The sequence below is a fragment of the Cherax quadricarinatus genome, chromosome 20 (genome assembly GCF_038502225.1).
Source record: "Cherax quadricarinatus isolate ZL_2023a chromosome 20, ASM3850222v1, whole genome shotgun sequence".
NCBI lineage: Eukaryota > Metazoa > Arthropoda > Malacostraca > Decapoda > Parastacidae > Cherax > Cherax quadricarinatus.
In genome coordinates this window covers 34,930,251-34,945,250 of record NC_091311.1, presented here as the reverse complement: position 1 = coordinate 34,945,250, position 15,000 = coordinate 34,930,251, and positions in this window count along the sequence as shown.

Genomic DNA, 15,000 nt, shown 5'->3' with positions numbered 1-15,000 from the left:
CCAATAGGATGCCTTGCTGATTCCGTTCCATTGAGGACTACACTTACAGAGATCTACCATGCAAGGTAATCCTTAGGCCCAGGAACATAGGCGTAGAGGCCTGCAATTCCCCAGTGCTTGAAGTTTTTGCCAAAGGAGGCCCTGGTGCCACACCCGGTCCAGAGCGCCAAGCAATGTCCAGTACTACCACCACGGCTGACTTTGGATTCATCCAGTGACTGGTGCCACTTGAGTGGGAAGGTTTAACAACAGATCCAAGCAGCAGAGTAACCTTTCCTGAAGCCATATTGACGATCACAAAGTAGTAGGTGGTGAGTCAAAAAATCTGTCATTTGTCTTGAGGGATTATTGTCGCAAGGATCTTACCAGTGATTGGACAGGAGTGACACTGGTCTGTAGTTTACTGATTTCTGCTCTGCTCTTCTTTTGTGAACAGGGACTACATTTGCCTCTTTCCATGGAGGGCCATTTACACTGCTACTAGGCAGTGCTGAGAAAGATGCAGAGTTAGGAGGTGCTGCTAGCTGGTCTGCATCATTCTTCCAGCAATCTTGAGGCAACCAAGCATTCTCAGGGCCCACAGCCTTTTCCTGTTGGTCGAGGCGATTTAGAAGGAAATGCACCTCCTCCTGCCTTATTGTCACACCCCTGACAGTTTTGGCTTACACAGTTCTTGCAGCTAGCCAGGAAGGGTCCCTTGCTGGATCAGGAACTTGCATTTTTAGTACCAAGCAAAGTGTTCAGCAAAGAAGGTCCGCTTTCTCTTGACTACTAGTAGAAGGTTGGTCCCATCCTGTCGATTTAGGAAGGTGGAATAAAGTTCATCAGGCAGATAACCTTGTCTATCCTTGAATCCAGGGACCACCAGGTTTTAGGAGCCTACCCTACCTGATGCTAACTTTCTTTTAGTGTCCAACTCCCATTTAGCAATGGCCCACTTTTGAACATCACCCATATGCCTACAGGCTTGCATAATGCAAGTTCCTGTTATGGAGGTGGTTAGGATGTCTCTTATACCCCTTCGCCATGCTTTGTACTTATAGCAGTAGGCAAGCCTCTCTACAGCAGACCAAGCCACCAAAGGCTGATCTGTGAGGCTTTGTCTACGCTATTGCCCGGTGGGAGGAATGTGTTCTTGTTGCCAGATTAAGGGATGTGTCCAGTGGAGGAGGGCTCTCTCCCTCCTCTCTCTCATGCTATCTCTCTCCCTCCTCCTCTCTCCCTCCTCTCTCCCTCTCCCTCTCTCCCCCTCACCTCCCCCTCTCTCCCTCTCTCCTCTCTCTCTCCCTCTCTCTCCCTCCCTCTCTCCTGCCCTCTCTCCCTCTCCTCTCTCCTCTCCCCTCTCCCTCCCTCTCTCCTCCCCTCCCTCTCTCTCCTCCCCCCTCTCTCTCCTCCTTCTCTCCCTCCCTCCTTCTCTCCCCTCTCTCCCTCCTTCTCTTCCTCCTCCCTCCTTCTCCCTTCTCTCTCTCCCTCCTTCTCCCTCCTTCTCTCCTCTCCTCTCTCCTCTCCCTCTCTCCCTCTCCCTCTCTCCCTCCTCCTCTCTCCCTCTCCCTCCTTCTCCTCCTCTCTCTCTCCCTCTCTCCCTCACTCCCATAACCCAATCTCTCACCCTCCTCTCTCTCTATAGGCTTCTCTCTCCATCTCTCCATTTCTCTCTCTCATAGCCTTTTCCCTCGCCCTCCTTTCTCCCTCTCTCTCTCTTTCTCTCCCTCTCCCTCTCCCTCTCTTTCTCCCTCTCTCTACCCTTTCTCTCCCCCCTCACATTTCTCTCTCTCCCCCTTGGTCTTATCCCTCACCCCCATACTCTCTCCTCTCTCTCCCTCTTTCTACCCTTTCTCTCTCCTCTCTCTCCCTCTTTCTACCCTTTCTCTCTCCTCTCTCTCCCTTTTTCTACCCTTTCTCTCTCCCCCCACACCCCCTCCCTCCTCTAGCCTTCTGTCTGTGGTAATAAAAAAAAAAATAAAATAAAAAATATGGGTGGCCTTAGAGGACGGAAAACCAGAGATCTGGTAGACGAACCAGGGAGGAAAGACTGGGAGTTAGAGTTCCAAAAAAGGGAGGAAGAGTGGGGAAGGAAGATAGTAGAGCTTGGTAAGAAAATGGAGGAGCGGATAGCTGAAGAGTGCAGGAAGTGGGAAGTACAGGTCTTAGCAGCAGAAGCTAGGATACAGTGCTTAGAAGAGAAACTGCAAAGCCTGAAACAGATTAGAGAGACAAATGACAATTCAGATGTGACATCAGGAAATTCAAAGTCAGGCGCAGACAAGGGGATGGTAAGCAACAACGGAGACATGCCGTACACGAAGGCCCTATCAGACCCACGTGGGGCCAGGGAAAAGACGATGAGCACACTGAGATCAAACGACAGGTCCGAAGACAATGAAGGAAATTCAAAGTCAGGCGCAGACAAGGGGATGGTAAGCAACAACGGAGACATGCCGTACACGAAGGCCCTATCAGACCCACGTGGGGCCAGGGAAAAGACGATGAGCACACTAAGATCAAGCGACAGGTCCGAAGACAATGAAGGTTTGTTATATGCAGAGATTCTAACAGCCAACTGCAGTAGCAAGGGACAGCTGGTCAGGAAAGACAGTTCACTGAGAATAGAAGTTTCAGATATGACAGGGACTGAAGGCAAGAACATGTCAATGGAAGGAAATAAAATGCCTCAGAGGAAGCAGATGGAGACTCAGTGGGAGGAGGAAAGGGCGAGGTCAGTTTTTGTGTACGGGCTCCACGAAGCCAAGGGGGCCAACTTTGAAGAAATAAAACAGGAGGAGAAAAAAATGATTGAAGGCATCATGAAAACAATAGGGGAGGGCAATATGACCCAGGTGACAAATTTTCAGAGAATTGGGTGGTTTGCGAGTGGAAGGATACGGCCTGTCAGAGTAACTTTCAAGGAAGAATCAGTTCGAACCAGGATTCTGCAAGAGAAAGCAAGACTGAGGGACAAAGAGGGGTACCAGAGAGTATACCTCGACTGCGACAGAACACAAGAAGAAAGGACTACACTGAAAGAGAGGGTACAGAGACGCAAGGAGGAACGAGAAGCAATGAAAATGAGCAGGACCCAGACACAGGAGGAAGGGCAAACACACCCCACAGAATCTCCCACCAAAAGACTCCACCCGCGACATTCCCAACGCAACTGAGCAACCTATACTACAACCCACTCACTGTTCCCTCTGCCACCAACCCCCATATCACAAACCTCACCCCAACAGCTGTCCCTTATGGGCATTCTGACCCCACCCCCATCAACACAAACCCCACCTACACCACAGCCCCATATAGGCCCCCACCAAGGCTCTCGCTCCCCCAACCCCAATATACTTGCATGACCACAATGATAGAAAAGAAACTAAAGGTTTGGTACACAAACGCGGATGGAATAACGAATAAACATGAGGAGTGGAATGAAAGAATCAGTGAAAAATCCCCAGACATCATAGCAGTCACAGAAACAAAACTCGCTGAGACAATAACAGACACAATCTTCCCAACAGGATATCAGATCCTGAGGAAAGATAGAAGGAGTAGAGGGGGAGGAGGGGTTGCACTGCTCATAAAACACCAATGGGGATTTGAGGAAATGGAAGGCATGGACATGATTGGAGAAAGAGACTACATTGTAGGTACAATTCAGTCCGGAGAACATAAAGTAGTCATTGGAGTGATGTATAACCCACCACAGAACTGCAGGAGGCCAAGAGAGGAGTACGAAGAAAACAACAGGGTGATGGTGGACACACTGGCTGAGGTGGCAAGAAGAGCTCACTCGAGCAGAGCAAAGTTACTGGTAATGGGCGATTTCAACCACAGGGAGATCGACTGGGAAAACCTGGAGCCACATGGGGGTCCCGAAACATGGAGAGCCAAGATGATGGATGTGGTACTTGAAAACCTCATGCATCAACATGTCAGGGACACAACCAGAGAGAGAGGGGAGGATGAGCCAGCAAGACTGGATCTTGTGTTCACCCTGAGCAGTTCAGACATTGAGGACATCACTTACGAGAGGCCCCTTGGAGCTAGCGATCATGTGGTTCTGAGTTTTGACTATATAGTAGAGTTACAAGTGGAGAAGGTAACAGGAACTGAAGGGGACAGGCCAAACTATAAAAGGGGGGACTACACAGGTATGAGAAACTTCCTGCAGGAGGTTCAGTGGGACAGAGAAATGGTAGGAAAATCAGTAAACGAGATGATGGAATATGTGGCAACAAAGTGCAAGGAGGCAGAGGAAAGTTTTGTTCCCAAGGGAAACAGAAATAATAGGAAGACCAAAACGAGTCCTTGGTTTACCCGAAGGTGTAGGGAGGCAAAAACTAAGTGCAACAGAGAATGGAAAAGGTACAGGAGGCATAGGACCCAGGAAAACAAGGAGATTAGTAGAAGAGCCAGAAACGAGTATGCGCAGATAAGGAGGGAGGCCCAGCGACAGTATGAAAACGACATAGCATCGAAAGTCAAATCTGACCCGAAACTGCTGTATAGCCACATTAGGAGGAAGACAACAGTCAAGGACCAGGTGATAAGGCTGAGGAAAGAAGGTGGAGAACTCACAAGAAACGATCAAGAGGTATGTGAGGAGCTCAACACGAGATTTAAGGAAGTATTTACAGTAGAGACAGGAAGGACTCTGGGGGGACAGACCAGATGGGGACACCAACAAGGAATACACCAACAAGTGTTGGACGACATACATACAGATGAGGAGGAGGTGAAGAAACTGCTAAGGGACATCGATACCTCAAAGGCAATGGGACCGGACAACATCTCTCCATGGGTCCTTAGAGAGGGAGCAGATATGTTGTGCATACCACTTACCACAATCTTCAACACATCCCTGGAAACTGGGCAACTACCTGAGGTATGGAAGACGGCAAATGTAGTTCCCATTTTCAAAAAAGGAGACAGAAAAGAGGCACTAAACTATAGACCTGTGTCATTGACGTATATAGTATGCAAAATTATGGAGAAGATTATCAGGAGGAGAGTGGTGGAGCACCTGGAGCGGAACAGGAGTATAAATGCCAACCAGCACGGATTCACGGAAGGCAAATCCTGTGTCACAAACCTTCTGGAGTTTTATGATAAAATAACAGAAGTAAGACAAGAGAGAGAGGGGTGGGTTGATTGCATCTTCTTGGACTGCAAGAAGGCCTTTGACACAGTTCCTCACAAGAGATTAGTGCAGAAGCTAGAGCATCAGGCGCATATAACAGGAAGGGCACTGCAATGGATCAGAGAATACCTGACAGGGAGGCAACAACGAGTCATGGTACGTAATGATGTATCACAGTGGGCACCTGTGACGAGCGGGGTCCCACAGGGGTCGGTCCTAGGACCAGTGCTATTTTTGGTATATGTGAACGACATGACGGAAGGGTTAGACTCAGAAGTGTCCCTGTTTGCAGATGATGTGAAGTTAATGAGGAGAATTAAATCTGATGAGGACCAGGCAGGACTTCAAAGAGACCTGGACAGACTGGACACCTGGTCCAGCAAATGGCTTCTCGAATTTAATCCTGCCAAATGCAAAGTCATGAAGATAGGGGAAGGGCACAGAAGACCACAGACAGAGTATAGGCTAGGTGGCCAAAGACTGCAAACCTCACTCAAGGAGAAAGATCTTGGGGTGAGTATAACACCGAGCATGTCTCTGGAAGCACACATCAATCAGATAACTGCTGCAGCATATGGGCGCCTGGCAAACCTGAGAACAGCATTCCGATACCTTAGTAAGGAATCATTCAAGACACTGTACACCGTGTATGTCAGGCCCATACTGGAGTATGCAGCACCTGTTTGGAACCCGCACTTGATAAAGCACGTCAAGAAACTAGAGAAAGTACAAAGGTTTGCAACAAGGTTAGTTCCAGAGCTAAGGAGAATGTCCTATGAAGAAAGATTAAGGGAAATCGGCCTGACGACACTGGAGGACAGGAGGGTCAGGGGAGACATGATAACGACATATAAAATACTGCGTGGAATAGACAAGGTGGACAAGGACAGGATGTTCCAGGGAGGGGACACAGAAACAAGAGGCCACAATTGGAAGTTGAAGACACAAATGAGTCAGAGAGATAGTAGGAAGTATTTCTTCAGTCATAGAGTTGTAAGGCAGTGGAATAGCCTAGAAAATGACGTAGTGGAGGCAGGAACCATACACAGTTTTAAGACGAGGTTTGATAAAGCTCATGGAGCGGGGAGAGAGAGGGCCTAGTAGCAACCGGTGAAGAGGCGGGGCCAGGAGCTAGGACTCGACCCCTGCAACCACAAATAGGTGAGTACAAATAGGTGAGTACACACACGTGCGCACACACACACACGCACACACACGCGCACACACACACACCACAAACACACACCACACACACACACACACACATACACATACACCACACACACACACACACACACACACACAAAAAACTTTCGGAAATAATTATTCACAAAACGCTGCTTTGAAAATGACCAAACAAAGGAGGATCATAAAAGCTTTAGATAGTGACAAATTGTGAGGTAATTGGATGAGGGAACTTAAGGTTAATAAATACTCGGTTAATCAAGCTTTTGAAGTGAAAATGATGCCTATAAACGCTATAGATTGTTTGGAACTTATTAAATAAATACAACATATTTAAATGTATGCATGTAATTAAAAACTGGAATGATTTAATTATAGATAGGAGTAATTGCAGCTGGGAATAATTATAGGTAAGTGGTGATACAAAAGGGAGTTATGATAAAGGCAACACTGACAGACTGTTATGTTTGCTGTTTTTAATATAGCTTCAATAAATAAGGATGGAAAAAGATAAAAATATAGATGACAATATACGTTAGAGCAATATTAAAATATACATGTGTGGTGCCCGATCTGCAATACTGAATATACATATATATATATATATATATATATATATATATATATATATATATATATATATATATATATATATATATATATATATATATATATATATATATATATATATATATATATATATATATATATATATATATATATATATATATATGTGCCAATAGGCAGAACGTGATCTTGGCTTAAATAGCAACGCTCATCTTGCCATATAGGACAAGTGAAAATTTGTGTATGCAATAATTTCGTCAAAATCATTCTGAACCTAACGAAACAAATATATTTCACTGTGTTTGTTTAGTATTAAATAATTGTAAACAAATCTAAAATATATTTAGTTGGGTTAGGCTAAAATAAATTGCTCTTGTTATAATAAGGTTAGGTAAGTTTTCTAAGATTCTTTTGGAGCAAAATTAAAAGTTTTACATTAACATTAATGAAAAAAAATATATCTTTAAACGTATAAGAGAAAGTTTTAGAAAGGACTTAATTTTAAATGAGTTCTTCCTAAGTGACCAGTTTTACATATTCGGCACGACATATATATATATATATATATATATATATATATATATATATATATATATATATATATATATATATATATATATATATATATATATATATATATATATATATTTACAAATAGGTAAAACTCGCAATTTTGGTTTAAATAGCAACACTGTTCTTGCCAAATAAGGCAAGATAAAATTTATGTATGCGCTAATTTCGCAATATTCTTTGTGAACGTAACGAAAAAAATATAGTATTTAACTGCGTTTATTTATTATTAAATTACTGTAAACTTATCTAAAATATATGTAGTTGGATTAGGCTTAATTAAATTGCGCTTGTTATAATAAGGTTAAATAAGGTTTCTAAGGTTATTTTGGTACAATTTTTTTTTTTAATTTTTACCTTAACATAAATGAAAAAATATATCTGTAAAAGCAAAACAGAAAATTTTAGAAAGGGCTTAATTTTAAATGAGTTCTTGCTAATTGACCAGTTTTACGTATTCGGCACGACAGACAGGCAGACACACACACACACACACACACACACACACACACACATACACACACACACACACACACACACACACACACACAAGCACAGACACACACACACACACACACACACACAAAAACAAACACACACACACACACACACACACACACACACACACACACACACACACACACACACACACACATACACACACACACACACACATTAATACATAAACCAGATAACTGCTGCAGCATACGGGCTCCTGGCGAACCTGAGAATAGCGTTCCGATACCTCAGTAAGGAATCGTTTAAGTCTCTCTACACCGTGTACGTCAGGCCTATACTGGAGTATGCAGCACCAGTATGGAACCCACACCGGGTCAAGCACGTCAAGAAATTAGAGAAAGTGCAAAGGTATGCAACATGGCTGGTTCCAGAGCTAAGGGGAGTGACCTACGAAGAAAGGTTAAGTGCAATCGGTCTGACGACACTGGAGGACAGGAGGGTCAGCGGAGACATGATAACGACATACAAAATACTGCGTGGAATAGATAAGTTGGATAGAAACAGGATGTTCCAGAGATGGGACACAGAAACAAGGGGTCATAATTGGAAGTTGAAGACTCAGATGGTCATAATGATGTTAGGAAGTATTTCTTCAGCCACAGAGTTGTTAGGAAGTGGAATAGTCTGGCAAGTGGTGTAGTGGAGGCAGGAACCATACATAGTTTTAAGAAGATGGTATGATAAAGCTCATGGAGCAGGGAGAGGGAGGAGCCAGTAGCGGTCAGTGAAGAGGCGGGGCCAGGAGCTGAGTCTCGACCCCTGCAACCACAATTATGAAAGTATATATATATATATATATATATATATATATATATATATATATATATATATATATATATATATATATATATATATATATATAGTGCCGAATATGTAAAACTGGTCAATTAGGAAGAACTCATTTAAAATTAAGTTCATTCTAAAATTTTCTCTTATACGTTTAAAGATATATTTTTTTTTATTAATTTTAATGTAAAAATTTTTAATTTTGCTCCAAAAGAATCTTAGAAAACTTACCTAATCGAACACAAAGAGTAGTGGTCAACAGAGTTAAATCGGAGGCTGCCATAGTGATGAGCTCTGTTCCACAAGGCACAGTACTCGCCCCCATCTTATTCCTTATCCTCATATCAGACATAAACAGAGATATACACCACAGCACCGTATCATCCTTTGCGGATGATACTAGGATCTGCATGAGGCTGTCATCTGCTGAGGACGCAGTTAACCTCCAAGAAGCTATAAACAAAGTTTTCCAGTGGGCAACGGTAAACAATATGATGTTCAATGAGGACAAATTCTAACTACTCCGTTATGGAAAACTGGAGGAGATAATAACTAGAACAGAGTATACTACTGACTCCGGCCATACAATAGAGCGGAAAAATAATGTAAGGGACCTGGGAGTAGTAATGTCTGAGGATCTCACTTTCAAGGATCACAACAGTGCCACGATCGCACGTGCAAAGAAAATGAGAGGATGGATAATGAGAACTTTCAAAACGAGAGATGCCAAGCCCATGATGATCCTTTTCAAATCACTTGTTCTCTCTAGGCTGGAATACTGCTGTACATTAACATCTCCATACAAAGCAGGTGAAATCGCAGATCTAGAGAGTGTACAGAGATCCTTTACTGCACGTATAAGTTCTGTCAAGCACCTTAACTACTGGGAACGCTTGGAAGCACTTGACTTGTACTCGTTGGAACGCAGGAGGGAGAGATATATCATAATCTACACTTGGAAAATCTTGGAAGGAATGGTCCCAAATCTGCACACAGAAATCACTCCCTACGAAAGTAAAAGACTGGGCAGGCGATGCAAATTGCCGCCAATAAAAAGTAGGGGCGCCATTGGTACACTAAGAGAAAACACCATAAGTGTCCGGGGCCCAAAACTGTTCAACAGCCTCCCATCAAGCATTAAGGGAATTGCCAATAAACCCCTGGCTGCCTTCAAGAGAGAGCTGGACAGATACCTAAAGTCAGTGCCGGATCAGCCGGGCTGTGGCTCGTACGTCGGACTGCGTGCGGCCAGCAGTAACAGCCTAGTTGATCAGGCCCTGATCCATCGGGAGGCCTGGTCATGGACCGGGCCGCGGGGGCGTTGATCCCCGGAATAACCTCCAGGTAACCTCCAGGTAACCTACCTTATTATAACAAGACCAATTTATTTTACCCTAACCCAACTAAATATATTTTAGATTTGTTTACAATAATTTAATACTAAACAAACACAGTGAAATATATTTTTTTTCGTTAGGTTCAGAATGATTTTGTCGAAATTATTGCATACACAAATTTTCGCTTGTCCTATATGGCAAGATGAGCGTTGCTATTTAAGCCAAGATCGCAAGTTCTGCCTATTCGGCACGACATATATATATATATATAATGTAAATAACAATCAGCGACTCACAAGTCTGCTAAAAATTCTTATTAAAACCGAGTCCGGTTGAAATTACTTAGAAACCAAATGAGTGACGAAATGAATTTCGATAAAGCTCTCGACTTTTAAAATTACATTTATAACACATTTTATGTTAAAATAAATTCAAGAAACCCACTCTACTGTTGAAATAACGTCCAGAAAAAACTCTTCTGTTTTGAAACACATACATGGTCATCTGATATCATGCATAAGTGTGTTTCGTGTAGGATAAAAGCCATCACCAGTCTCCACTACAAGAGCTCCCTGCTGGCGCTGCCTGTGGCTGTAAAACTTTTTCGCCTTGCAGTCTTTCCATGGAATTCGTTACAATTTATCGGTTCATATTTCCTGCAAATTTGTAGTGTTAATTGCGACAGATACTAACTGTATTTCGCTATACTGCTGCGCTATTTTCCCCCAGGGGTCTGATATTATATGCATAAATTCGGTATTTAAGGGCTCTTTCCTCCGTCGGGTTTCGGCTTCGTTGCATTGCGGAATAGATGCTCGCACTGGTTTTCTTTTCATTTTTTTTTTTTTTGCTTCCTACCACAGTACTGCGACTCTAATTGCACCTGCGACGCTATACTGCTCCTCTACGTCTTCTGTAACTTTACCCCAAGTTAGGAAAGTGCAGTTATCTATAGATCGTTTTTGTTTGGTGATTAGGAGGACGGAGGGTCGAGTTGCCACTACTAGCACACCTTGCACTGAATGTCCTACATGTGAACTATAATAATCATAAAAATAATAACAGCAGCACAACAACAATAACAACAATAATAATGTTAATAAAAGTAATAATAATAATAATAATAATAATAATAATAATAATAATAATAATAATAATAATAATAATAATAATAATAATATCAATTATTAATAATAATGTAGCTTTTTCAGGCACCTTTTCAAAAAATGTTCAAGTAGAGGTCTTGTACAGCAATTTTTATGTAGTTTGGCAGATATATTTGTTAGTGTAACTGCACCTGGACCTCAAGCTGAAACTTTATTTGCAGGTTTATATATACCTACACCTCTCCTCTTTCTCTTGTTTACATTAAGGAATGTAGTATAATATGAACGTCTAATAATAATTTTATAATATTGATGTACAACACTAAATTTGTTAGTGGTTATTAGTATTGTTTTAATATATTTGGGATGTAGAGAAGAACAAGAGTCATCTGAGAGACACTTCTCATTTTATAATGTGTAGAGACACGTATCTTGATCAAGGTTAGACTTATTGAAGCTCAGTCCCGAGCGAAGCGTCGAAACGTTGGCCCAGTTATCCTACTTCGACTCGATTTTTCCCAGTGTCTGTTGACTGTGACTATGTTCCAGATGTGAGTCGGCTGATGAGTGGCTGATCGCTGAGTGGGGAATGACCTCGAGAAAGAGGCTTCTAGTGTGAAGGTGCCAGCACCTAGGAGCCATTCCGGTGGCTATTAAGACTAGCCAGGGGATTCAGGAGTAAAGGAAGGAGTGTGAGTTTGGGTAAACTGGCCCGATGCAAAAACACTTAGGCCACAAGCATTAATCTATATTAGTAGGACTGAAAGCTGTTACATGCTCAAGGTTATAGAGAACTAATGCTCCATGTAGAGCTTTGCAACCACTTCCGTCAAGCTGGGAGGACTGGCTCTGTAATGTTGTACTCTTCATTGGTGCCTTGTTCACAAGGTTCAGCAAGCATCTGGTTCACAGTCATAGACAGGGTTCACCTACCAGAATATCAACCTCAATAGTAACTCTTTCAATTATTCTCACAGTATTTTCGGTAGAAAAACACGTTACTAAACAGGCTTTTATTGGAACAATGTTTAGCTTTGTACAGAGACCACAATTACCTCTGTTTTCTTAGTAGAAAGTATAACCAGCCATTGCCTACCCTACGTAAATTCAGCCACAAATTAGGTACTTGAGTGGTTATTTTAATGTGTCCATTGAACTAGATCTGAAAACTACTTGTAAGAGATGGTTTTGTGTATATTATTTTATTTTGCGCCTGGTAATCCGTTCACGCTTTCCCGTGTAGCTGCGAATCATTTCAAATGCCCTGAGAGCACTGCTTCGGCAACTTTTTGCTGCTAGTACGGGAGTCGATTTGTAATTCGCTGCTTCTGCTGGAGTTTAGGATCAAGCAACTGCTAATACTGGTGACATCGCGCTTGGATAGTTCGAGTCTGGATCAAGAGGTGACGATTTGCTCAAAAAAAAAAAAAAAAAAAAAGGTGGACTTCGACCTCCTGCTACCCAGTCGCAGACAACGACTTGGTCCTCTCCCACAGTTCGAAGATGACCCCACCTTTTTCTTTCCTTGGTTCTTCCATTGTCCTCTGAAGCCATTCCTAGCCATAACTTGTCCTGTGGCTACGGTCAGTATCATCCCTTGAACTCTATCGAACTTCTTACATTTTCTGACGCCAAGCGTTTAACTTTTTAAAACTCAAGAATGGTGCAGTCTTCCCCACAAATTCTTTATCCATTTTTTTCTCAGTTAGCGGACTAACACGAGAGTTTCTTCTTCTCTCGGCCCAAGTTCGTGGATGTTATAGAGAAAGTTACACAGGATACTGAAGGTAACATGAGGGTTTATCTTGGAAATATGTTTTGATGATATTCGTGCTGCAGCTGACAATTGATGATTGATTGATTGATAGTGCTGGTGATGTCGACGCTGATGTTGTTGCTGCTGCTGTTGCTGCTGCTTCTGCCGATGATGTTAGTGAGTTTTGCTGCTGCTGCTGCTGTTAATGATTCTATTGATGTTGTTGATGCTGATGCTGCTCTTGCTAATGATGCTACTGCAACTGAAGGCGTTGGTAATTGTTCTGCTGCCGCTGCTACTACTAGTGTTGTTACTACTACTTCTGTTACTCTTAGCTGCTGCTTTTACTGATACTGCAACTAGTATTATTTCCATTAGTACTATTATTACTAATGGAGCTACTACTACTACTGCAACTGCTGCTGCTACTACTTCTACTACTACTATTGCTGCTATTACTACTACTAATAATAATAGTAAGAAGGAAAAGAACAATAACAATAATAATAATCACGATGACAGTAACTGCAGCAGCATCAATAATAATAATTATAATAATAATAGTGATAACAATAAACATAATAGTACAACTGCTGCTGTTCCTGCTGTTCAAGTATTTCAACAGCAATACTCGACTCTAGTTGCTGCATCTTCTACAGTTTCAACCACCGATAATACTGCCATTATTTCCATAAATATTCCTGCAGGTCCAGTGCTGTTCACACATAATGTGAGTACAGTAGCAGCAGTTATTCTCCAGTCGTGAGGGAACAAGGGAATATCAATTCCGCTGGCAACCCTCTCTCCTAAGATGGTAATCCTGGAGTTAGTGTAGTGTTTTTTTTTCTTCTCTTTGAAAGCAATGCTTACAAAGTCCATTCTAGATTCTCTCTCTCTTTCTCTCTCTCTCTCTCTCTCTCTCTCTCTCTCTCTCTCTCTCTCTCTCTCTCTCTCTCTCTCTCTCTCTCTCTCTCTCTCTCTCTCTCTCTCTCTCTGTCTGTCTCTCTGTCTCTCTGTCTCTCTGTCTCTCTGTCTCTCTCTCTCTCTCTCTCTCTCTCTCTCTCTCTCTCTCTCTCTCTCTTTCTCTCTTTCTTTCTCTCTCTCTCACCTGTTCTCCATCCCTATATACACTTTTCTCGTTCTCTCCCTATTTGTCTAATTCCTTCAGTTGTCCCCAACCAGCTTGAAGGAAAACTTAGTGCCAGAAACTATACTCTCGTGAGTGTCTTCCTGGAGGTATACTGCTGAGTTTTCCTGGAAGTATACTGCTGAGTTTTCTTGGAGGTATACTGATGAGTCTTCCTGGAGGTATACTGGCGAGTCTTCCTCGAGATATACTGATGAGTCTTCATCGAGGTATATTGCTGAGTTTCCCTAGAGGTATACTGGTGAGTCTCCCTTGAGGTATACTGGTAAATCTTCCTCGAGGTAAACTAGCTGTAACACGCAGGTAACTCAGCGAGTAATATTCACTAAAAGTCTCCCCGAGTTGTGCTGAGAGTAAGCATTCATCTCAGCACTTCCAGACGGATTTTGGCATCATGAGAAAGGCAGAGGAGGGGGAAGAGGAGGCAGAAAGAAGAATGGAACGAGGAGGGGGGTGAAAATGGGGAATTAGAGGGAGGAAGGGAAGGAGGGAAAGGAGAGGAAGGAAGAGGTGGAGGAGGAGGAGGGGAGAAGGGAAAGCAGCCAAAAAGAGGAATGGTTAAGGTTTTTCCTTCAATTCTATAGTTAGAAGTCACCCTCGTACCGTGGGAGACAGCCGGAATTGAAAAAAAAAAAAGAAGTCGCTCCAGTATCAAATTTAGCTCGGGGCACCGCAAGCCGAGTCACATCCACTGCATATATTTTTTTCCCCGTAATAAGGTTCATGTCTCGGGGTGCTGAAAGCTTCCATTTATCACAGGTTTAAAAAAGTATTTTTACCGGAGCAAGTCAGTCTTTGCTTGGCGACGTTTGATGGACGACCCACAAGATTTTCACCTTAACCTTTACCAAGACAAATGATTCGGGAAAATTACGGCTGACTAATATGCTTGC